A 25,514-nucleotide genomic window follows, 5' to 3' on the forward strand; every position below is an offset into this window, starting at 1 on the left:
CTTTCAGAAATGGTGGGTAGTTAGCTTCGTACATCCCTGATATTTCTGGAGTTATGATCACACCTAAAAGTTTAATGCTAGTTTGTGCCCAGCCAAAGTGTGTTTGTGTATGGGTTACATGGACTTCCACCTTTGAAAGGGAGAGATTTAAAATTTCAGATTCAGAATGGTTGATTTTTAAGCCCGCCACCGAACCATAATCCTTCAATTCACATCAAATTGATGTCAGAGTTTTTCCCGAATCCCTGATACAGATCAACCTGTTGTCCGCATAAGCCATAATTTTATGCAGAATCCCACCGAACATAATCCCAGATATGTCTTCAGCCTGACGGACTTTCGCTAAAAATGGCTAAAGACAGATGGCATAAAGTAATGGTGACATCGGGCATTCCTGTTTGGTCCCTCTTTGAAGATTAATTGGAGGGGGAAAGTTGGCCATTTATCTAAAGACGGGCTATTGGTGATTTATAGTTTACTTTTATTTTCTCTATACATTTCGGGCCAAAGCCCATCTTTGTTAGAGATAACAAAAGAAAACCCCACTCCACCCGATCAAACGCCTTATCGGTATCGAGAGAGAGTAAAACCACAGGTGTGCCATTTTCCCCTACATTTTCCAAAATATGACAGGTTCTTATGATGTTATTGTGGGCCTGCCTATGTTTAATGTACCCAGATTGATCCGGGTTAATGATTGCTGGCAGCAAGATCTCAAGCCTATTAGCCAATAGTTTGGAATACATTTTTGCATCAATGTTAATAAGGGCTACCGGACGATAGGATCCACATCTTCCAGGGTCCTTTACAGGTTTTGGAAAAATAATAATTTTTGCCTCATCCATTGTAGAAGAAATGTGCCCTGACTTTGCGAATTAATTGTATAAAATTACTAATTTCGGGATCGGTATCTTTCTGTAAACTTTATAAAACTTGGAGGTGAAGCCATCTGGGCCTGGGGATTTATTTGTGTAGAGGGAGTTCACAACCCTAAATAATTATCCCGGGTAATATCCCCCTCTAAACTCTCCCACTACTCCAGTGTTATATGGGGAAGATGAATTGCTTGTAAATACGCCCCTGGTGTTCTTGATCTGGACAATCTGACCGATGCAAATTGGAGTATAATGTATGAAATTGCGAATTAATTTGTGATGTTTCTGTAACTGATTCACCTGATGGGGTTTGAATGGATTGAATAGTTTGAGAAGCTATCCTCTGACGCAGTTGTCTAGCTAGCAGACGGTGCGCCTTGTTTACTTTCACATAATATTTTTGTCTGAGGTATGATAAAGATTTTTCTGCTTTTCTTGCTTGGAGTATGTTTAATTTACCAGCCAACATACGGTACGCTTTTTGAATGAAGGGACCAGTATTTGTTTCCATTTTCCTCATTATTTGCTCCAACTTTAAGTGCATCCCACAATACATTTACTGAGGTATCTTGTAGCGAGTTAAGCTCAAAGAACTCAGTAATCTTGCCTTCTATTTTATTTTCAACTACTGCGGCTCCCAAGAGTTCAGCTGAGAAGCGCCAGGTCTATACCCTCTGAAATACCCCAGCCACATGTAGATCTATGATAAAGGGCGCACAATCCGAGAGAGAGAGATCGAAAGGCAAGAGTTTTGTGTAATTTATCCCAAAAGTGGCCTTGAAACCCCGATATAATCTGTTCGAGAAAAAGTCTGGTGGACATGTGAATAAAGCATGTATCCACTATCCTGCCTATTCAATGCTGGCCATACGTCTACCAAAGTTAAGCTTGCAAATTTTAGTTTTAAAGACTTTGATGGGCCCAGTTGCATAGAATAGGAGGATGTGCTGCGATCTCCGGTCTGATCCCAAGCCAAATTTAGATCACCCGTGAAAATAATTTCCCCTTTCCCAAATGCCTCTAGTGAAGTGATCGTTGATATTAAAAACCCTTCCTGATCCGTAGTAGGAGCATATATTAGGCCACAGTTATCTTCCTAGGAACTATAGCCAATACCATAAATACATACCGTCTCTCTTTGTGGATCTTAAAACGGAGCACCTTGATATGTGACCCAGATCTAATCACTATCAGCACCTCAGACACCTTGTTTTCTGCATTTGCCTGTTTCACCACTGAGTACCGTCGCAGATGAAGCTTATTCCGATCTGCCAAACATGTATGAGTCTCTTGGAGCACCACCAAATCTGGTTGCTAGCACCCCAGGAGTGTTTCCAACTTTCTGCATTCAGGCCACGAATGTTGAGCGATAAACACTTGAATGGAAATCCTTTAAAAATAATAACAGCTTACCCTCAATACAAACAACAGAAGAGATACCTAGTGAAGCTTGGCATTTGTTCAGAGACCCACGTATATACCATACAGTAGACCCCCTTCCCCCCGATTGAGAATTTCCCCATTCCAAATCTTTACCCCACACGCCCTCACTAAGCCTTCTAAATCCCCAAACAAAGTCCTGTGGAGTGAATCACAGTAACTAACATTATCCAGCGCAGAGTACCCCGGCTGTGAGGCAACTTCAACCCCAGGTCAATGAGCAGGGCAGCCTAGTACTCCCATCTGTTACCTGAACAGCAAAAGAAATCCCAAGACGGTGTGCTTCCTTGTCTCCGCCTCTTAATATTCCTAATGGCCATCATAGATCCATCTCCTCAGCCGGTGCTTTCTTTGCCGGCCCCTTTAATCTGATGGAGGCTTGGTGAGCAGGCCTCTAAGTCTTAATTTCCACTCTTCCTTTTGTTTCAACCTATCTTTTTTCCCATGGCATGTTACTGTTGACCATTCCCAAGGTTTACGTTGTTGGGCTCAGCGCCTGTCCTCGATATCCGCAGGACCTTCCATTTCTTGGTATTTAATTGAGAGTAGGGCCATACCGGCTTCCCTTGAAGTTATCCTCTGTTGTCTGCCGTCAAGGGGAAAGGTCAGGCCAAAGGGGAACGTCCACTTATATTTAATTCCTCTGTATGGAAGTGTCCTAACAACGGCTGCATCTCGCACCTTTTTTGCAGAGTGATCTGTGAGAGATCTTGAAAAAGTTGGATCTCAGCCCCATTGTGCGTAAGTGTAGATCGTTCCTGAGCTTTCCTCAAAATCTGCTCTTTTGGCGGGTAAGAGGAACATGCAGCCAGTACATCGTCTCGGGAGGATAGCTATAGGGCAACGTGCTTGCCTTGGAAGCAAGACGACATGGAGCACCACAGGTTCGATCCCCGGGTCCGCGCTTAGAAACCTCTGGGTATTAAGCGTGTTATAAACCTATCATATCATATCATATCATATCATACATCCTGCTGGCATGCCCCCGGATCAGATCTTTTTGGGCCTGTTCTGTGGAGACAGTCTAATGAGACCTGGCTGTTTCATCGCCTGTGATTAAGTCTATGAAGATAGGTGTGACCACTTCATTTAAGTCCACATCATTGATTGACTCTAGTAGGTTTATTATGCGAATATTAGATCTACTTGATCTACTTGATCTATTTTCAAGATCTTAGCATTGTACCTCCAGGTTGTGTGTTATCCTGACTAGATCTTCTAGAACTAAATCTGCTTCTCAATGCGCTTTCCCAGGGATACAATGTCCTTGCCAAAGTCTGACAAAGATTGTCTGATTTCCCCTGTGAAAGTGGAGAACTGTTGTTGAAAAGAAGCCATGCATTTGTCCTGGAACTCTTGAAAAATCACTGTGAACCTCTCTTTAGATGCTGTCATCCCTGAAACACCACTGCTGGGCTCCTCTTCACTGGTGAGAGTCGAGGCGTTATCTGCTATTGGTAGTGCCTGGCCCTGTGCCCACAGTTTTTGTAGCGGAGAGAATTACCCTCTGGCCCAATATCCTTGTAATTAGTTTTGTTTCCGGACCCCCATGAGGACATACATACCTGCACCAGATATTATTGTGTCAGAGGGGGGCTGGTTCCAGACGGATGTTGTTAATCCTTTGCAAGGATTCACTGGGCACCTTTTGTTTACCCCGAATTGCGGAGAACTAAGATCTGCCAGGCTGCGTGTCACCTTTAATGATGTCGGGCCCAATTTTCATCAAGTTTTGGGAAGCTGAAATCCACAAAACGTTTCCCACAAGAGGGTTCCCCACAATTTACTGAGTCCTACAAATAAGTTTAGGGGGCTGTCCCTTACTGGAGCCTCTACCTACCTTGGGGTGAGGCCTCCACTTCACAGTCTGTGGGTCTATGTGCATGACTGCAATTAAGCCCATAGAACAGGATCCGGCCTTTGTGATTATATTCATTTGCACTGCCGCGTTCTGTATGTTCATGTATGCCGGACCGCTGTAGCCTCCAACACCTTTCCTGGGATGCGCCTGGCCTGCAACACGATCTTCACGAGAGGATCCTAGCTTCAAAGCGTTCGCCTAACCAGCTGTATCAAACGTGAGCCACACCCAGCCCAGCATGTTCTTCAGAGTTTGTAGTTGCAGCCGTATGATTTATGCCTTCGTTACTCCTCTGCTGTCCCGACAGCCTGCAGGGATACCTTAGCTGTTCAACACCTTGCCCGATTGCTTTTTATTTTAGGTAGACAGAAGCTTTGACAAATCTGGATCCCACGGGGCACTCAGCCGCACGTCCTTAGGTGGCGGCGGCCATCTTGGAATCAATGATAGTTTTTTGAGGCAGTTATAAAAATGCTGAATTTATGCATGCCAGACTGGGATGTGTTGCCAGTGATCATAGCTGGGGATTGAAATGTGCGCCCTTCTAAGTTACATCCAAGAGAAGTTACGTGGTTGGCATTAATGGAGGTCAGGGGCCTTAGTAGGCTTAATGAGAATATTAAGGAGATGTCTCGGTTTACCCTACTTGACAGGCGGTGGATGGTTCCTCAATAACTGACTACTTTTTAGTTTCGTGGGAGCTTCTGCCTAGGGTTGAGTGTTTTGTTATAACTCCCCTGACAAAAACCGTTCATAATCTTTTGGGCTTAATTTGGGTCGATTTGTCCCTTATTCAAATAAGGGATTAATACCGGCAGACTCTGCCAGTCACATCGGGGAGAAATCATCTTAAGTGGACCCAGAACTCTTTCTCGGCCTTATATTAATTGATGATGCATACATTTGGAAGGGTGCAACGGGGGGAGCTAGGCAATGGAATAGATTACACATTATGCCTCAATCTCTTTGCAGTTAAGACCCATTTTCCCGAAAGCAATATTTTAATAAACATGCTTTCTACCCAGAACTGCAATACAAGAAAAGTAAGTTGAGATCGGGCATTATGAGATTGTTGGTGGGAAATTGTGATTCGATCTCAACTAAACTCAGAGAAATGAAGCTGAGGTATAAGACTTAATGTAGAGAGCATCAAGCTGCCTTGTTAATGAGGGATGCCCAGCAAATGTTGAAGGCCATAAACTCTAATAAGAGTGCTGAAATCTGAGCCATATTGAATGTAAGCAAGTTTGGCCAACAATTGCCCTTACAAACAAATCCGATTTATAAAGAAGTTTGGGTTTCTCATTTTACAAAAGTTTTTGGTATGGGGACATTTGTCCAGGAAGCAGGCTTCGGCATGGTGGGATTTACCCTTTGATAAGGATGATTTGATGATTTTCATCAAGAAGTCCAGTAATTCGAGAGTCCCTGGCCCTGATGGGCTGTCGAAAATAATGTTCAAGGCCCACCCAGAGGCATGGGTGGATATCTTGGCTATCCTGTTTTCCAGGATACTAGTATTGACTAAAGTGCCTCTTTCCTGGAAAAAGTCAATAATTGTCCCAATTTTGAAAAAGGGGAAGAGAGAGGACCTTTTGAGTTACTGACCAATAGCTCTCCTTGACACCCCAGTAAGATTTTTGCCAGGTTAGTGTGGAGAAATCTGCTCACTGGGTGAAAGAGGCTGCATCCTTTGATTCCCATCAAATTGGGTTTCGTTGCTGGTCTTGGGACTTCTATTGATCCGACGGCCATCTCGCGGATAAAGAAATGTGTTATTCTCTCAGACCGGTTTACTTAGCTTTCATAGATTTTGAAATTGGCCTTCGACTCAGTGAATCGAGCACTGTTGTTTGGAAAGCTCTATAATTGTCCTTCTAACGATAATTTGTGCGTTGTACTCGGAAACTTCAATTGAGGTAAGGCTGAATCAGCAGGGTCTTTTATTGAGGCCTATACCCACACATAGATGAATAAAGCAGGGGTGTACTCTGGGCCCTGCTTTGTTCAATCTCTTTATATCTGACTTAGGTCCTCACCTGAATTTAGTTCAATCTTTTCCTCCCAGGTTGCGGGGGGGCATTCCTGTGACATGGCTTTTATATGCAGAAGATTTGATATTATTGGATCAGACCACGGTGGGTTTAAAGCGTCAACTTACAAGGCTAAAAATATATACAGTTGAAAATGGCTTTACTGTAAATATCAGAAAATCAAATATTATGATTCTATCTAGAAAGAAGGGGAGGACTTTCCATTTACTTGGTATTTAAATGAGTCCTCCCTGCAATTGGTACAAGAGTGCAAATATTTGGGGGTCTGTACCAATGATAATTGAATGGAAGTGCCTTACCTTGAGGAATTAAAATCGAAGGCGAGGACAGCTGCCGCCCAAGGTCAAATCTTACATGGGAGATTTGGGAAAAGTTTCATGTCTACCAGCAATTATTTACTAAAAACAAAACGTAGTTCTAACTCTACTATATGGTGCAGAATCTAAATTAATGCTTACTGGGGTTAATTGGAACCGTTTAGAAGGTATATACTGGAAGAAGTTTCTGGCCCTACCAAAAGGTGTCCCAGTTCAGATTATTTGATATTTTGATATGAGCAGGGCCTCCTCTCATTAATTGTGATGGTATGATGGCGTGTCCTGACTCTTCTAAGGAAATTCCTGCTGGGCCATTCTAATGTGATTCTGTCAGCTTTGGGGGAGGGGGCCTTTTTAGGGCGGATTCAGGCAGCTGGTGCAGAGATGGAAGGATGACTGCGATTTGATGATGGAGGCAGCTCTCTAACACAATTAGGTACATGGGATTGGACTAAATAAAAGGGTGCTTCAAAGTAAAGGTCAGGATAGTATTGGAGCTGTATCTTTGTGTTTCTTCCACTTTCTTTGTATCTAATAGATACTTTGTACCACATGCTTATCAAAACAGGCATCTGCAAGTTGGCAGGGGAAGGAAAGAGGTAGTTTGGAAACTCCACTAATTACCATAAGCTACATGCTAAGGGTTATGGGAGACAAGAACATTTGGTTCAGAAAAAAAGGTCTGCTGGAAATAGGAGGACCAAAGTCACCCATTTCACCTTCCTTGATGTGTGGTTGCAGGTTCAGGGATGCCTCAAATCTTGCTCTAATATGCTCATTCCCCATGCTCAGTGGCCTGCTGGGACATTTGCCTGTCAATGTCTTCGTCGGGCATTGGTTGGGGAAGGGACCAGAGTTCCTGTTTATTTCTCCCACAGCTCTAAAGGTCTGTCTTCCACAAGCCCCAAACTCGTCTCACAGAGCCACACAGCTACAGAAGAAAATGACCCCCCCTCCCAATGGAAATCACAGAGCGCCACATGTTAGGAGGCTTCAAAGCACAAAGGGTGAGTGAGGTGACAGAAGGTAACAGACCTTTTACAGGGGAAGCAGACAATCGCAGCAAGAAGGGTTATTTTTGTGGGATGAAACATGAAATCACAGAGAATGATCAGTAATATTTTAATGAGGGTGCAGCAAATCACCTTGTTTTTAGGAGAGGCAGAAATTCAGAGAATAACAAGTTTTCTTTGTGAGAGGATGATTGGTTTTCTGAGGGTAGGCAGAGACACGCGTAGAGAGAGACAACTTATTTGTCATATGAGATGACAAAATCACTGAGAATGACAAATGATTTGTAGGAGCAGAACCATAATATCACAGTGTGATACTTCATTTCCCATAAGTAAGCAGAATATCACAGTGCTTGACAAGTGATTTCCTTGAAATGCACATACAACCACAAGTGATTTCTTTCAGAGAGAAGAGACAATCACAAAGTGACACCAGATCATTTGCGGGAAGAGGCAGAAAGACACGGAAAGTGACAAGAGTATTTTTGTGAGTGAGTTAAAAAATACAGATAGTGGAAGGTGATTTGTTTTATTAGGCAGCAAAATCCAACATATAGGGGCCTTAGAGAAGGCTTGTTGCTAGAGAAGGATCAATATCACAGTGAGAAAAGGGATTCATTGTGAGTGACATAAAGTCACAGTGTTACATTGATTTTTATGTGGGAACATACATTCACAGTGAGCCGCACTTGAGTTTTCAGTGAGTAGCAGAAGCATAACATTAAAGAGTGAAAAGTGAGTTTTCTGGGATGGAGCAGAATTGCACCTAGACAAACGCATAATTTTTCCTATGAGGAGGCAGAAAATTGATGAATTTTTGTTTTGTGATGAACCATAACATCACAGTGTGACACATTTTTCTTCGAAGAGGAAACACAAAAACATAAACTGAAAATTGATTTTCTTGGATGTGAACATACAGTAACGAAGAAGGGGGAGAAATTCACAAAGGGTTAATGAGCGACACCTGAAGTTTTGTTGAGAAGGCAAAACCTGTAAAATTGCAAAAGGTCTCTGTTAGAGAGTGAAAGAAGTGTTTTCATCAAGCAGCCGAAAATCACAGAGTGGCACCTTTTTACCAATAGAATGGACAGAATAATGTGATCCTCCCACACCGGTCCACCCCCAGCAACTGAATCCAAAAGCGATGGCCTGTGTCCTGGCCACCTTGATGACATATCCCCGGGGACTATGTTGTGTGTTCTATGGTAAAGGAATATAAAGTTTCAAAGAATTAACTGTGTGACTTTCTAATCTATACTCTCTTGAATAATATTTCCTTGATGGACATCTTACTTTTCCCATGAGGAAGTGACAGGTTTCTTTTGTGATAAAAAAATATTAAAGATAGAGAAACCTGAATATTCACGGAGAGTGAGAGGCAATTTACGGAGGGAACACAACATCACAATGAGTGACACCTCAAACTTCCATCACTAGGCAGAAAATCATTAAGACACGGGTGATTTTTCCAAGAGGGAGTATAAAATCACAGGTAGTGACAAGTGATTTTTGTTGACAGGGAGCATAATTTTACAGAGTGACACCTGTGTAGAGGAGGTCCCAGACATGGCCTGCACCCCTCCCCCTCATTTCGAGGCACCAGGAACGCACTCGCCAAGGTATGTGACGTATGAAGAGCAAATGAACCTACAAAGAGCTGCAGTGGGACTCTGCCCAGTATACATCAGAAGATCCATACCGGTTGAAGCACCCATAACCAGACAACCCTGGGCAGCACGGTACCCTATCAGACAGCCATACCAGCCGCTGATACGAAATGAGGAGTACCTACACACGGTCCATGAAGAGACCCCAAAAGCCTTACTGGAAGGCCAGTGGAAATGACACAAGGGCCTGAGCAGATTCGAGAATGAACAAGAGCAGCTATCAAAGATAACACGCCAGTGCGAGTAACTGCGAAGTTGAATGGAATAGGTACAGAGAGGAGACAATGTTACAACGCCAGGAAACAGTGTTACGCGACAAGATGGAAGCAACCGTCCTGTTAAACGTGTGTAAATAGGCTTGAAACGCAAGATGCTAAGAGATCGATATTGCTTGCAATGCGTAGTAGAAGATAGAGCGGCAAGCGCCAACCGTATATCTACCTCAGTAAGGCACATTATACAAGTGTGACTCCATTTTGTAAAAGCAGAAAAGGTACCCAGGTGGCCAGAGGTCTGCCAGGCCAAGTTTCGAAACTCAGCCAAAGGCAAGAGAAGGAGCGGAATCGAAACTCAACAAAAAGTGGCTCATGCCTAGGAAATCGAGGTCAACCGGAGAAGGGGAGGAGAGCGTCAGCTCACAAGACTCCAACTTCAGAGCATACCAGCCTGCCTCATGAAGGTCAAGATAAGGGGGGCCCATGCAGGTGGCTAGGCTGACACAGAATTAAATACACTAAAAGCTGGAAACTGAAGCAGATCCATGGTGAACTAACATGTGACCAGCCAGGCACGAAGAAGTACCATTGCCTGATGCCATCCAGGACCCGAGGAGACCATAACTTTTCCCGATAAGAGACTACAGTTTCGAGGCCATCCTTAGCCAACTAATTAACATGTCGCCCTAAACCACTGATTGATGGAAAGAAGGCAGGATGAAACTTGGGACACCAGGCACAGGGGTGTCTATTCTGCATGCTGCTAATTAAAGTAGAGATTTATGTTTAGGGGTGTAACTTGCCCAATCACAATGGACCTTGTAATTTAGGGTTCTATAGACACTGTAGCCAATGAGCCGTCGTACTTGTAGTGACGTCAATCACGTGTGATATAGAGGGCTGGGCGTAGACGCCCACCCGATAAGAGTTATCCAATCCACATGCTCCATTATCATATACAGATATAATACCTATATTTAAGTTACCTTTCCTAACCAATTATATTGCATGATGATTTTTTATAGAAATTAGACGTCAGTGATGACGATTTGTGCCTATAAAAATTGTTTCTCAACTGAAGTTCGTGGAAGTCAGAGCGAGACAGGTGATCGCACTACAGCTGATTCCCATTTGTTTCCCTGTTTGATGTATGTATCATTAAACGGACTTCCCTTTGCCAAACTACTGAGTCCTCGTTATTGAGTCGTGTTGGAGTAAGTGAATCCTGCCCCCCCTGTCCTCACATGGTGCAGCTATCTTGTCTTACAAGTTCTAGAGGGTGAGAGCTGACCAATGGGCCTGTCAGCGTATTTCTCTCCTCGTGAACACGTGGTAGCAGAGGATGGTTTCGGCCATTGATTATAGATTATCGATTGATATAGTGTAAGACAAACTTAGAGCGAAGGCACAAAGTAACTCTAGGCCTTCGGTAAAATCACGAGTCCTTTCGCCATTCCGGCTGAGTAGACTGAGAAGCTTCCCGTGGACAATGATAGAGTAAAATTTCAAAAAATCTGCAGTGGGTCTGAAGGAACCCGCCTTTCCAATCATAACCCTTCTCATTCCCACGGGCAGCGGATCGGACAAAAACCTTAAAAGCAGGAAGTGGAAAGGGCGGTGATCCCGAAGTTCCAGAGAGGAAACGATGCGATCGGTGAGTGATGTAATAAAACTCGTTACTTTGGCCAATGTCGTGTAGGCATTAGAGCCAGTAAGGGAAAGGTAACGGAGGGTGGCAGAGAAAAAATAAAGTAGTTAGAAGTAGAAGAAGACTGTGTATTTATAGGGGGTTAATGACTCGAGCATAAGAGAAAAAGTAAATATTACCAGGGGGGCACCCGAGAGAAAATGTAAAGACCACTGGGGGGGGCACCCGAGACAAAATGTAAAGATTACCGGGGGGACCCGAGAGAAAACGTAAAGATTACCGGGTGGGGGGCACCCGAGAGAAAACGTAAAAATTACCGGGGGGGCACCCGAGAGAAAATATAAAAATCACCGGAGGGCACCCGTAAGAAAATTTAAGGATAAAAGTAAGAGGATTCGCCTTGTTCCTGCACTTTAAAGAGTGGTCAGAAGGAACGTGAAGCCAGAGCCCACAGTAGGGGGACAATTTAGGCTACGATGACGTTTAAAGACGTCATTAAGGGGTTTCGTTCAAATCCCATGACGGGGTATCAATTAGAAGGCAGGTACACGTATGACCAGCTTGTGTCTGTCTAGTCTGTCAAACGTCTGTCATATATGTTCTGTTGTATGTCGAATGTAAAATAATTATATTGGTGATTGTTTAAAATGAATTTTGGATTTACGCGATTCTGTAACTGAGAGGGAATCGCCATTGAATTGATGAGTTTTGAGTAAATTGCTGGTATAAAATTTTGCGGGAAAAAGATTGGATTGGAGCTTGCGTATTTGGTGCTCGCTCATACTATTGAAAGAGTGAAAGAACTGTATAATTATCGTTGGTGACGAAATCAAGAATGGAGGAAGTTACCCCACTTGCGCATTTATGCAAGCAACTGCCCAAGCATGCAACAAAGCTGAAGAAATATAGCCAGGAATGGGTTAAGGGAACCGCAAATAAGATGTTTATGCCTTGGCCCCAAAACGGGTCATTGTCTAAGGCTGTTTTACAGCACATGACAACATACATACATGCCACATATGCCGGCAAGAATCTTGAGAAACGCCTTGCTGTTCTCGAGCTTTGGAAAATGTTTGAGCAAACGAAGGAGGAAGAACCACCTGCAGACTGGATATTATACGTATGCATGGAGGGGGGTGAGACGCCTATCGCGCCTCTAACCCCACCGGAACCAGTCATTGAGGGAAGCAGGTCAGAGGGTCTTTACCCATTACGAGAACTCAAAGCAGCCACAGGGTATAGTAACCCCGCACATGAATCACCTACATGTAGTAGTGACGAAACTAAAGAACAGGAGCAGCAAATTGATTTGGCCTCCACAGTCCTGAAGGACAAGGAGAGGCGCAGCAGTGGTAGAAAGGATCAAGCACAGGCTAGTGCACCCCTCGATAAAGAGAGAGAGGGAGAGAAGCGGAAAGGAAGTAATGAGACAGCATTCGCGAAAGACGAATGGTTGGGAGGACAGATACTATTAAAACTAAATGGAAAGGGAAGTGATGATGGAAGGATGAGAGAAAGGCCCGATGAAGAGCAAAGAAAGGAGAAAGAAGCAAGGTATGAAAGGACAAGATAGAAGAATAGACTAAGGCAAGAACAATTATATCGCGAAGAGCAAGGAATACTGCTCAGTTGCACACAGTGCGCTGCCTATGAAAAGTACAGACAGAATATGTTAAGGTTAGAGGAAGAAAGGAGAGTGCACGAAAGGAAGGTAAAAAAGCTGGAAGACGAGGAAAGTAGAAGGGCAAAAGAACGTAGAAATGAACGGATGAGGGAAGTAGATAAGGCTAGAGAAGAAGCAAAGAAGCGAAAGGAAATAGATGAGGAAGCGGAATGTAAGTACAGACAGAGGGCACAAGATTTAGAATATTTACAACGGGAAGTTAAAAAACCCAATCCTGTTGTAGAATGCGAAGACATAGAAGAATTCTTTCCCGCAAGCGATGCGGTACCAAATACAAGCAGGACAAATATTGAAGATGATTTCGATACCAGAAGCATCGGGGAAATGATTGATAAAATATATGATGAGATGGTACTGGAACTAGTTTACCAAGGGGGAAGGGAAGATGAGCGCTTAGAGAGCACTCAGCTATATGACACTGAGGATGTCACCCGAAGTAGTGGGAGCAGGGGACTGTCCCTAGACAGGCTAGAGATTGGGCAGAACGAAGAAGATGCAAGAAGTTGCGTAAACTTGGAGTATCCAGGAACCGACTCCGGTGGGGATACGGAGGATGAGGTACATGAGGAAGGGAGCCGATGCGAAAAGCCGCTCCCTGTCATGATGCCTACCTCTAAGGAGCCAGGCCGGGCCCAGCAACCCCAGAGGCACACATCATTTTCCCCAGGGAAGTCTCAGCGGGCCCAAGTCGGGGCCCTTTGGACTCAGTCCTGGCGCCTTAGGCGCCAGGCTCATAGCGGACCCCAGTCCTGGCGCCTTAGGCGCCAGGCTCATAGAAGAGGATATGTGTTTAAGTGCTTGGGTGCACACTTACCTGATGCAGACCTTGCTGCTTCATCCAGGCCCTCTTGAGGCCTGAATGGGACTACTTAACCTGTAGGACTACTTCACCACCCGGGTGTGGTCGGGGAAGGATACATACCTGATTGGTGGAAGGGTTACATACCAGGAACTTCTTCCAAGGCTATTTAAACCCCACCCGAACAGCCACACATGCTTCGCGTTGTTCTGCACCTAGCAGCTGGACGCTCACCGTGTCAGCTCCTGCATCCTGACTTCAGCCACGCCTGCCAGCACCCTGGAACACCTGCAAGGGGAGAAAGGAAGAGAATAGGAGAAGAAAAGCCCTTACCTGCTAAATCTGCATCCCGGAGTCATTTCTCCAACGGCCCTGAAAAGGAAGACATCATTTTAAAGGCATTTTGTTTCGATCGCTGCAGCGCTGCATTTTACTCACCTTTGCAAGGCGCTTCCATCTTCAGCAGCGATCTTCCGGATTCAGCTATGCCCCGGCGCCTAGAGGAAAAAAGACAAGAACAAAGGTGAGAGGGAGAAAAGGAATAAGGAAAGCTCAGTTTCCTTTTAAGTCTTACCTGTTGGATTATTCCCACTGCATTTCGGGTCCTGCCGCTTCCTGGCATCTCCGGACCCCGGCCCCTATGGGGAAAAAAGACAAAGACATTGAATGAGCGAATGCAAAGACATTACCTGAGCGCTCATCCAGAACTGTTTCACTTCGGGTCGGCGCCATATCTCCGGCACTCCGAACCCCGGCCCCTAAGGGGAAAAAGACATAAGCATTAGCGCTTGCTGCAATTAGACAACGAACATTATTATTAAGCTTGAACTTTTGAACAGAACATTTACAGCGCCTTACCTGAACAGTCAAGCTTACGTGAACTCCCATCAATCCTCAATCCAGTGAAGTAACTGGGTTTCAACGCGCCCCTGCATCAGAAGCAGGATGGAGAGCTCATCCTTCCAAACCCTAAGGAGGGTATCCAACGAGCCAGGGAAGCCAGAATAGAGGGGCCCTTCCTGTCCATCTTCAGAGTTCTGCGCCTTCGACGCCGCGCCTCTGTGGGAACCAGGTGAGCGTTACACTCCCAAGAGGCCAAGATCGAAGCCTACCGAGGTACGTGGCAAACGTGAGGGAACTCCTCACGATCAGAGGGGGGAGCCAGCATCTACCTATACAGGCAGGCTAAGGGCATTGCCGGGTAGACGGCAAGGTGGTAATACTGCCCCGCCAGTAGACAGGAGGATTGGGGGAAAAGAAAAGGAAGATTGTGCATTTCAATTCCCACTGCTAGAAAAAGGGGGAGCAAGGCCACAATATATTCCATGGCCACCCATGGACCGAGAAAACTTAAAAAATAAGCTTCCAATGCTGACATCGGGGGCTAGGAAATGGTTACACGAGTTAGAAAAAATGACGGGGGTTGTCACCTTAGCTATAGGGGACATTAAGGGCCTCCTAATTGCCATACTGGGTGAAAGAGCCGATGATGTATGGAAACGGGCAGGCTACCCTAGGGTAACCCTAACTGACACCTCCCTTGATGGAGCGCCATTTAATAACTGTAGAGCAGCAGTGTGGAAAGCGCTACGTACGCTATATCCAGACACATCTGATATGGGAGCGATAATGACTCAAAAAATGAAAGAGTCAGAGGATGCGTTGCTTTATATCCAGAATTTTCAAGACGCGTGGGTGCTCGAAACGCATGAATCTTGGACGAAATCCATCCCTGTGTTCTATCATACATTGTGCCAAGGGCCACCAGAATCGGTGCAAAAACAGCTCAAGAAATTGGTAGGAATAGAAGCTAAACCATGGGCCGAAATCCAGTTGACAATTTCACATTATTGTAGATTGCTACAGGAAAAGAATCGGGAAAAAGGAGGCAACGCGTAAGGGGGAGGAGGCAAAGCTGGTGCAAAGGAAGCTCTCGAAGTATGGTCTCGAGGGAGCAATGCTCACCAGCCCGGCCGAACCAAGCATACAGCAAGCGACTAACCCCTCGGAAAATAATCAATATAGCACAGGATTTTACCTGAGGGGAAGAGGGTTTGGAAATAGAGGATGGCAGAGTAATCAGGGAGGGTTTCGAGGTAACCAAGGAGGGTCTCAGAATGTTCAAGGTGGCTTTCAGAACACACAGATGGGCATTCCAACTATGCCAGGTGGACAGATGGCCCGACCATCGCCAGTATGTTGGCTGTGTGGAATGACTGGACACATGGCACGAATGTGCAGAAGCCATGGCATGTGGCAAAATAACCAAGGGATGGGGGCAGGTATGGTGAATCAGCCTGCCATCCTGCAACAGAGCGGTGCCCAAAATTACACGGTGAAGCAGCAGGCGGCAGGCTTGCAGCAAGGTGCACAGCAAGTGGTTCAACCACCAAACATGGGGAGTATGCCACAAGGACAACCCCAGCAGGCACTGCCGCAGATGGCTCAGGGCAATAATCCCAGAGGGGGAATTAACCCTGGAAATGGGCTAAGCCCACAAGTGTACAGTGGACAGAACCTATATATAAAATAGGACAGCTCACGGGAGACCCTGATGTGTTCTATCCTATCAGTGACACCAGACCCTAACAGGGAACCTAGGGTGAATGTCATCATAAGGGGTAAAGAATATTCCTTCCTAGTTGACACGGGTTCAACGTGTTCGTGCATACGAGAAGGCATATTTTCCTTGTCCGGCGAGGCCATAGATACCCAGAGTTTCACTGAAGGTCATAGTAGAGTTCCCTTTACAGATGCACTCCCAGTCTCAGTGGGAGAGCGCAAAATGAATGTACCTCTATTGTATTCGCATCAGAACCCAGTAAATATTTTGGGTCGGGACCTGATGACTAAACTAAACATGACCATCTCGTTTACCGAGAATGGTATAGTGTGCTCCATCCCAGGAATGCACTACTCAAACGTGTGCGAAATGATCAGAGCATATTCTGGACGTGCAGACATGAGGGCTATACCGCTGGAGCCAGAAGTCTTCGCATATGGAGTGCGAATGCTCATGCCGGGATTGCCGGGCCTCGCAGACAGAACTATGAGAACCCCTGATGAATTTCTATTCAGACCAAGAATACCCATGCACGAAGAGGAGGGACAAGTATTCCCCCTAATGATACAATCTGCCGCAGTGCGAGGGAGAGTGGTATTGGTTGAAGGATATGACGAGGAAGTCAGACAATGGTGTGCAATTGTTGCCATTGAAGAAGGGTATCGAGTGACTGATATCACCGATGACGATCTGTTCGAAGAACACCCCGACCTAGAAGAGACAAGGGTGGAAGTGAGTCTCATATTTTGGGTCAAAATGATCAAACGAGAAATGCCACAGAGAATGATGTTGGCGCTGTTACGTCCAGAATACTTTGAGGATGACATGGCCCAAGTGCCCATCACAGTTTGGACAACAGGGCCTTATGACGTAGGACTCCTGAAAGGGACGGGAGAAGTAAAAATCAAGCTAAAGACCGGAGCGATCCTACCAGGAGCAATTTCCGCCATGATGGAACAGGGCATCTTAGTGATGTCAGAATCACCTTGTAACACAGGAATTTATCCTGTCAAGAAATCAAAGGGAGGGTCGTGGCATTTAATCCAGGATTTACGAGCAATAAACGATATAGTCGAAGCCGAGTTCCCTCTAGTCCCTAATGCATCCAAAATACTATGCAATATACCCACTGAAGCAAAATATTTCACGGTGATCGATTCCATTGCACCGTGACTCACAAGACCTGGCGTCATTTACTTTTAGACAAATGCGCCTGAAAAGTACGAGGTTGCCAGAGGGGTACTGTGAATCCCTGTCAATCTTCAAAAGGCTCCTTCAAATGGACCTAAGCAATATCGCAGTGGACAGGTTTGTTTTGCTGTGTGTAGATGACATTCTGATCTGCAGCACCACTGAAGAGCAATGCAGGCGCGACTCGGTCCAGCTATTGACTATACTGGCTGAGAAGGGATACAAGGTTGACAAGGAAAAGTTGCAGTACTGCCAGCAGGAGGTGTTGTACATAGGGCAACTGATCTCACAGGAGGGGAAGAAGGTAACCCCAGAAAGGGCTGAAGCTATCATGAACACGGCCAAGCCGCGCATGATAAAACAAATGCAAAGCTTCTTAGGACTGTGCAATTATGTCCGAGCATGTGTCTTTGACTACAGCTCGTACACCAAGCCCTTGCTACAGGCCCTCAAAAAGACACAGGCAACAAGAGAATAAATTGAATGGAATGAAGCAATGGAGAAAGGCTTTACAGAGCTCAAGGGGGCAATTTGTAAGGCCCCAGTGCTCGGGATTCCTAATTATGCAGAGGATTTCTACTTGTTCTCACATACCGATGGCAGTTTTATGACGGCGGTGCTCGCACAGCGAACCTCGCTGGGGTACAAGCCCCTAGCATGTTACAGTGGGAATCTGGACCCAGTCATGAAGGGCCACTTCCCATGCGAACAAAACCTAGCTGCTGCAGCATTCGCTATCGAAAAGGCATCGTCCATTGTAATGGGATGCTCCATGACATTGTATGTTGAGCACTCACTGTTTGCCATACTAGAGAAGCCAAAGGGTACACTGACATCTCAAAGAGCATCCGCTTATGAGGTGATTATCTCCAACCCATTGATCAAAATAGTGCGATGTAAAACTGTGTACCCTGCCACATTCATAGCTGAACCAGTCACAGAGAGAGAACCCATACACGACTGTGCAAACTCTGAGGAATTCTATGATGAGATCCCCAGGGTAAAAGAGAATGCCCTGACAGGTGGAGAGATCGTCTTTATTGACAGGTCTTCAAGGATTGACCAAGAAGACGGACAAAGGTATACAGGCATTGCCGTGATAAAACACCTAGTGAATGGGGAGTTTCGAGTACTCGTTAGTTCACGAATACCTTCTCATTATTCGGCACAAGCTGCAGAGCTGTTGGCATTGATACTCGCCATTGAGAACCATGGATACCAGGAAGTGACGGTGTACAGTGACTCTGCCTATGTGACATCCACAGTGCACGCAACCTTAGCATGCTGGAAAAGGAGGGGCTACCTCCAAGCAGACAGCACACCAGTGCAACATGCAGCCTTATTGGACAGGCTGATAAAAGCACTACAGCTCCTAGTGGGCATAGCAGTCGTGAAATGCGCCTCTCACACCAAGGGGACAGATTTCGTGTCACGTGGAAACCATGAAGCGGACACGGAAGCCAAGCGCATGGCATCCAAGAATGAAACAATCGTGGAGGTGGCACATACCCATGAAAGAATGATGGCAGCACGAGCCACACAAGAAGCCTATAGCAATATGGGGCAGACTCAGCTACTGAAGCTCCAGGGGGAGGCGCCTCAGGAGGAGAAAAATGTATGGTAGTGTCGAAGGTGTTCTTTAAACCCCTCTGACGGATTGTGGAGGCAAGACAGCACTGGTAAACCAGTAATGCCTGTCACCTTTCTGAAGGTAGCGTTAGAACAGCTCCACTACCCCATGCACATGCCAAAAGAAAATCTTGCTGCAACGCTCACCGAAGACTGGTTCACGCCGAATTTAGCAGAGCATGTTGCATTTTTTATGGTCAACTGCATAATTTGCCAACAATTCACCTCTGGGCACACATTAAAAGTAGTGAGAGGAATCATTCCCAGACCAAATGGACCTTTCCTGCACCTGCATATCGATTATGTCGATATGATTCAGGTATGTAATGGGTACAGGTATTTAAATGTGGTGGTGTGTCCTTTCTCAAGATGGGTAGAAGCAGGTCCCTGTACACACCCCGATGCAGCCTGTGCCACAAAGTTTCTGGTGATGGAAGTGTTCCCTAGATGGGGGGTGTGCAAGGTAATGAGATCAGATAACGGGGCCCATTTTGTAAACACCGTGTTTGAGCAGATTAGCTTGCTGCTTGGTATAAAGCACAAGTTCTCGTTGCCGTATCACCCAGAGAGAAGTGGTATATGTGAGTGGCTCAACGCCCTGTTAAAAGAGAGGATAGCCAAGTTGAAGCTCACATTAAAGAAGGGATGGTTTCACTGTCTACCACTGGCATTGTATGCTCTTCGGAACCAACCAGGCTCAGAACTGTTATGCTCATCTGACTCCCACGGAGGCGCAGGTCTGGTTTGGAGTGTTGTTGCTTCTTCTATGGTGAAGCGCAGGACCCGGAAGATGGACTGGACCGGACCTTCGAATCTGGCTGTCTGGCTCGCAGGAATATCTTTCTGTATGTGAAAAGGGAGTATTAACAATCTGCGGGAGAAAGTATAAGCCTCCCGCTCCCTTCTCACTCCTCTACGAAACCCTCCTGCGACCCCCACGTGAAGTCTCACCTTAGGGTTTGAAAGGTTCAGCTCTCCATCCTGATTCTCATGCAGGGGCACGTTGTATCCAGTTACTTCACTGGGATTTTGATTGTAGAGGGTTCAAGTTTTGTTTTCCCGGTATAGTACCGTAAGGATTCTGTTAATGAGTATGATTCCGCAATAATAATTGTTCGTTGTCTCTTTTTCAGGTGCGGAAACTATTCCAAGAAGAGCTGTGGAACCGAAGAATGAGACTCTGGTGAGCTTGATGAGAGTTCTCTGAGTGTCCTTGTATCAATGCTCTCACTAACGCTGATGTCTTTTTTCCCCATAGGGGCCGGGGTCCGGAAATGCCTGGATGCGGCACCGACCCGAAACGAAGCTCAATCCAGAAGAAATCAGGTAAGTCTTTAATGGGCGTTTGGGCAATGTCTTTTCATGCGCCCACTAACGCTGATGTCTTTTTTCCCCATAGGGGACGGGGTCCGGAAATGCCTGGATGCGGCACCGACCCGAAACAAAGATCAATCCAGAAGAAATCAGGTAAGTCTTTAATGGGGGTTGGGTAACGTCTTTTCATGCGCCCACTAATGCTGATGTCTCTTTTTCCCCTTAGGGGCCGGGGTCCGGAAATGCCAGGATGCGGCACCGGCCCGAAAAGAAGTTGGAATAACCCAACAGGTAAGCTTTGTAATGGAAATTAAGGTTTCCTTGTTTTCTTTCCCCTCTCATCTTTATTCTTGTCTTTTTCTCCCTAGGCGCGGTGATGTGGTTGTGAGTCCAGATGTCGCCGTAGAACGTGGTGGTACGTTGTACAGGTGAGTGAGATGCGGCGCTGCAGCGATCGATGCGATGTGCTTTTAAATGGATGTCTTCCTTTTCAGGACCATCGGCGAGATTTCTCCGGAATGCGGATTTAGCAGGTAAGGACTCTTCTTTACCCTTTTCTCTTCTCTTCTCTCTTTGCAGGTGTTCCAGGATGCTGGCAGGAGTGGCAGAAGACAGAATGCAGGAGCAAACACGGTGAGCGTCCAGCTGCTAGATGCAGAACAACGCGAAGCGTGAGTTGCTGCTTGGGCATGGCTTAAATAGCCTTCAAAGTAGTTCCAGGTATGTATCCTTCCTCTCAGGTATGTATTTCTCCCCTGACCACACCCGTGTGGTTAAGTAGTTCCAAAGATAAAGTAGTCCCATTCAGGCCTCAGAAGGCCTGGATGTTGCAGCATGGTCTGCATCAGGTAAGTTAACACTAAGCACCTTTAACACAAAGTCCCCTTTTATGAGCCTGGCGCCTATGGCGCCAGGACTGTGGCCCGATATGAGCCTGGCGCCAAAGGCGTCAGGACTGAGTCCAAAGAGCCCCTACTTGAGGCTGTTGTGACTTCCCTTGAAGACATGATGTCTGCCTCTGGGGTAGCTGGGTCTTGTCTGGCACCTTGGAGGTAGGCATCATGACAAGACCATCATCTCACACCCGCACAAAATAGTTACTGGTAGAAGGATGAGGACCCCTCTTACCCCCCGAGACAGAGCTAGATGTGATGCCCAGCCTGCTAGGGAGGTTCTGGGAGCAGAGATGAAAGAATACCTCGACTGTCTCACATCCAGCGCCTCTGTCATTTCAGGCCAGCTGCAGCAACGGCGTAAAGGGAACAGCACAGCACAAACCACAACAGACAGTGCTGATGCAGGCTCAGCATCCTCGTAAGGAACTTTACAAGAAAGAGGTGGGACGAGCCATGGTTTAATGGCCCTTTCATCCTAGAGGACTGCACCCCATCCCCTATCAAGCTCAAGGGCAGAAGAGCCTGGATCTTCCTAAATGACATTAAGCCATTTATAGGAGAAAGCACTCCTACTGCATCTACCTCTGAGGAATCTACAGACAATGAGGAAGGACCTCAGCACGTGCAGACAAGATCTGTGGCGAGGAAGAAGGACAAATGAGCAGAAAACTAAGACAAAGAACCTGAATGCAAGTGTGGCATAAAACTGGATAGGTTCCCAAGCAAAGGGGAATAAGGACACAACGAACACTCTGTACATCCCAGTTGCAGGGTAAAGGGAAGCACAATCAAAGCCACAACAACATTGATAAATTGAACTGTTGAAAGCACGAAATGCCCAAAGTGATACAAGAATCAAGACCCTCATAGACTGTAACCAAAACCTTGCCTGAGAGTGCAACGCAGTATACTGAAGCAACCAGTATCAAGACTTTAATCACAGAATTCATGGTACATTCCAGCGGAAATGTCAAGTGGGATGTCCTAACCTACTTTCAACTCGTGGTGTTATCATACCCGTCACTCATAGGGAGAGAAGCCAGTGCCACAGTGCCAGTGCCACAGACTTTATTCGAGATCCTGCAAACAATAAGGTAATCTGGCAACTGCTGACTGTCAAAACAGAGGTCTTCGCCGAGTTGCCCGAGCACAGCGAACAAAAGATAAATGCTATCACCTCATGTGATCATAGATGAATTGACTTACACCCTATTCTTCTGGATCATAGAGGAATGCCCAGGAGCAGTTGGGAGAACCACAGACACCCTAACCTTCATCAGAGATCCGGGAAATAATGATTTTTTAAACCAAGTGTGGTATAAACTCAACTACGTCATGGCGATCCACTCAGCAGGAAAGTGTAAAAACTGTTCACGACAAAAGAAAGGCTTGTGATAAGGCCCCAGCAAAGCAAGGCAGATGTCCCTGTCTCCCGCTGTCACCCAGCTCACCCACAACGTCCTGATTAGACTACTCACAGACTATCCAGAAATGGTGGGAAGGCCTGCTGATGTTGATGTTGCCACCTTTCTCAGAGATCCAGTCAATTTCCTACACATGAAGACCCTTCTCCATGGCATCATGCTCCAGGTGGAGCTGTCCAACTTCCAGCGGGAATTCCTAAGGAGATTCCAGTGAGACCTTTTGCCGAAGGACAGATCGAGGCGACAAAAACTGCTAACACAGCAAAAAGGCCTGTGACCTAGGGACTAGAAAACAGGAGCAAATGTTGTTGACACCAGAAGACAGCAGATACGTATTCCAGGTCTTCTTCCACCTCATTGAAAACTTTCCAGAACTAGTGGGTAGACCCAGCAATGTTGACATACCCGCATTCCTCAGTAATCCAGCAAAAAACGCGCAACTGTACCGGCTCCTGAGGGCTATTGCAGCGCAACTAAGAAGCAATTATGGACATCCACTCCTGTGGAGAGCCTTAGAAGGAGGAAATCCAAAATAGAACTTTGTCGTCATCATTTCACTGTGGAGAAGATAGAGAAGAGAGACAATGTTCCTCAACTTTTCGCAGAGAGACCGAACAAATGGAGCAGACACAAGAACTTCTCCATCGTATTTTTCCTGCTCTGCATCCTTCTCATTTTTTTTTCTATTTTTTCATATATTGACTTCTGCTTTTATTTTTGTTCCTGTTAGTACAACATCTTATTTTTGCAATTTTGACTTGTTTTCTATTTTTCCATATTTTTATTTTTGTTCCTATTTTACAACTTTATTTTTGTACGATTAGCTCATCCATTCCTATTTTAGCCACACGTTCAGTTTTTATTTTATTTTCATTTTTACTTTATTTTTATTTTTATTTTTCCTGTTCGCTTTTGTTTTATTTGTACTTTTATTTTTTGCAACACTACATTTTGTGTGATTTCAGTTCCATCGTTTTATTTTTCACATTTGAACTGTTTCCAGCACATCCTCAGGACCAAAGCAAATTCGAGGCATGTACTGGGACCTCACCTAGTTTCAATATGCTTAGATGGACGTGATGTACCAGAGTTGATAGCCTAACCTTTTTCCATAGTCTAGCGAAAAGAACCGTGCTACATACACAGAGACTGCCATCATCACCCACAAGAGGGGGGACACTGAAAGCACTCAACACTTTAGTAGTATTAAACTTACGAACTGTGAGACTAGAGCAAAAGAAAGAATAACCAACTGACTATGAACTCAGTCGAAATGGGGGCTCAGAACAGTAACTTGGTTTTAGCCCCAACAGAAGGGCGCCCCCGCTTTCCTGGAAGAAAATGCTGCAAACTTTCACTCAGAACGATTATGTGCATATGTACAGTGATCATAATTGTTTTTTCTATTAATAACAATCAGAACTGCTTTCTTTATTGGTGCACGAAGTGTCTCCCTATCAGTGCACCCACCAGTTAATGAACATCTGGGGCCTACAAAAGCACCCAGACCCTACATAGTGATTCCAGTTCCAAGAAAAGCTAATGACGAAGCAAATGATTTAAAATTGAATATATGTAGCAGTGATACATATACACACGAGGTGATGAATGAGAGAAAAGGCTGGAGACAGAGTCAGCATGGTATGAATGATAATGTAGCACTGGACACGGCACGTACCCACACTCAGAATGCACACAAACAAGGGCAAGTGTCAATGGCTACAAGGCCTCCAATGAAGGCAGCAGAAAAGGAGAGACTGCCTGCCGAACTTTCAATTCCAGAGAATAGTGGAGATAACCAAGAAACGCCAAGTGAAATGCCAAAGAAGGAGCGAATAGCAATGGCCACAAAAGAACCCACAGAGAAGACCCACAAGCTAATAGAGTATTTGTTCCCATTTATAGTCCAAGCAAAGAAACTACACGAGGAGCTGAAAAACAGAACTATAGAAACTATAACTGCAAGCACACCTGCTCCAACTCAAGGAACAAGCCGTAGGCCTACAGCACAGCCACATGTTGGGAGGTTGATGAACCAATGGTGGTTACGGGAAGTCTAGGGCAGACTGCAAAAGCGAAGGAAAGGAAGCACAAATCCCCCTCCTACCACAGCGATGCAGTCAAGGCAGCCTGCTCCATCGAGATACCCGAAGTGGAAAAGCAGCACAGATGCATTCAGAGACATAGTCATAGCAAACTACAGAAGAACGCTGAGAATCAAGAGAAGCCCTCATGAAGATAACAATGAATTTAATGACTACCTGGACAGCACAGCCCATCTCGGAAACAACATATGGTACCAACACATGAAGGAGGTAGGACGAAGGCAGTCAGAAGGAGAATGTTTTGTCTATGCACTCCTACCATACAGCATGGGAAAGTCCAAGATCTTCGTGGCTGTAGAAATTGATGTCCCTACAGCACACTTTATGTCACATGTAGCTATGTGCAACACCAGAGGACAATTTATGGGATCAGACGCCTAGTTGATATGGGCCAACAAAAAGGATTACCCGGATGAAGATGGCTACGTCCAGTTCATTTGTTACACCTTTTCAGCGATGGCAATTGAGACGGCAATGGTCGTTATGCAGTTCTGCTTTTTGCGGATATTCCAAGATGGCGATGTGCTACGGGCACAGGAGAAGTGATGGTCTAGCTGTTGCATGTCTTCATTGTACGCGATCAGAGGTTCACATGACTGAATTTAAGGACCGAAACTCCTCTCTATTGTGCGTTGCTTCTGTTTTTCAAGACGCTTCGTAAGTTTTCTACCTCTATCTTTGCTTAAAACTTTGTACGATTTCCTAGAACTCCACTTTAATCCTTCTTTGCTGTCCTTCTTCCTACATAGCAATCCTTTGGACATTTCCACCTCGAATGGCGGTTTCCCTACCGGGCTCAGCGGTGTTCAGTTCTCT

The sequence above is a fragment of the Ambystoma mexicanum genome, chromosome 4q (genome assembly GCF_040938575.1).
Source record: "Ambystoma mexicanum isolate Mex_15411 chromosome 4q, UKY_AmexF1_1, whole genome shotgun sequence".
NCBI classification, from domain to species: Eukaryota; Metazoa; Chordata; class Amphibia; order Caudata; family Ambystomatidae; genus Ambystoma; species Ambystoma mexicanum.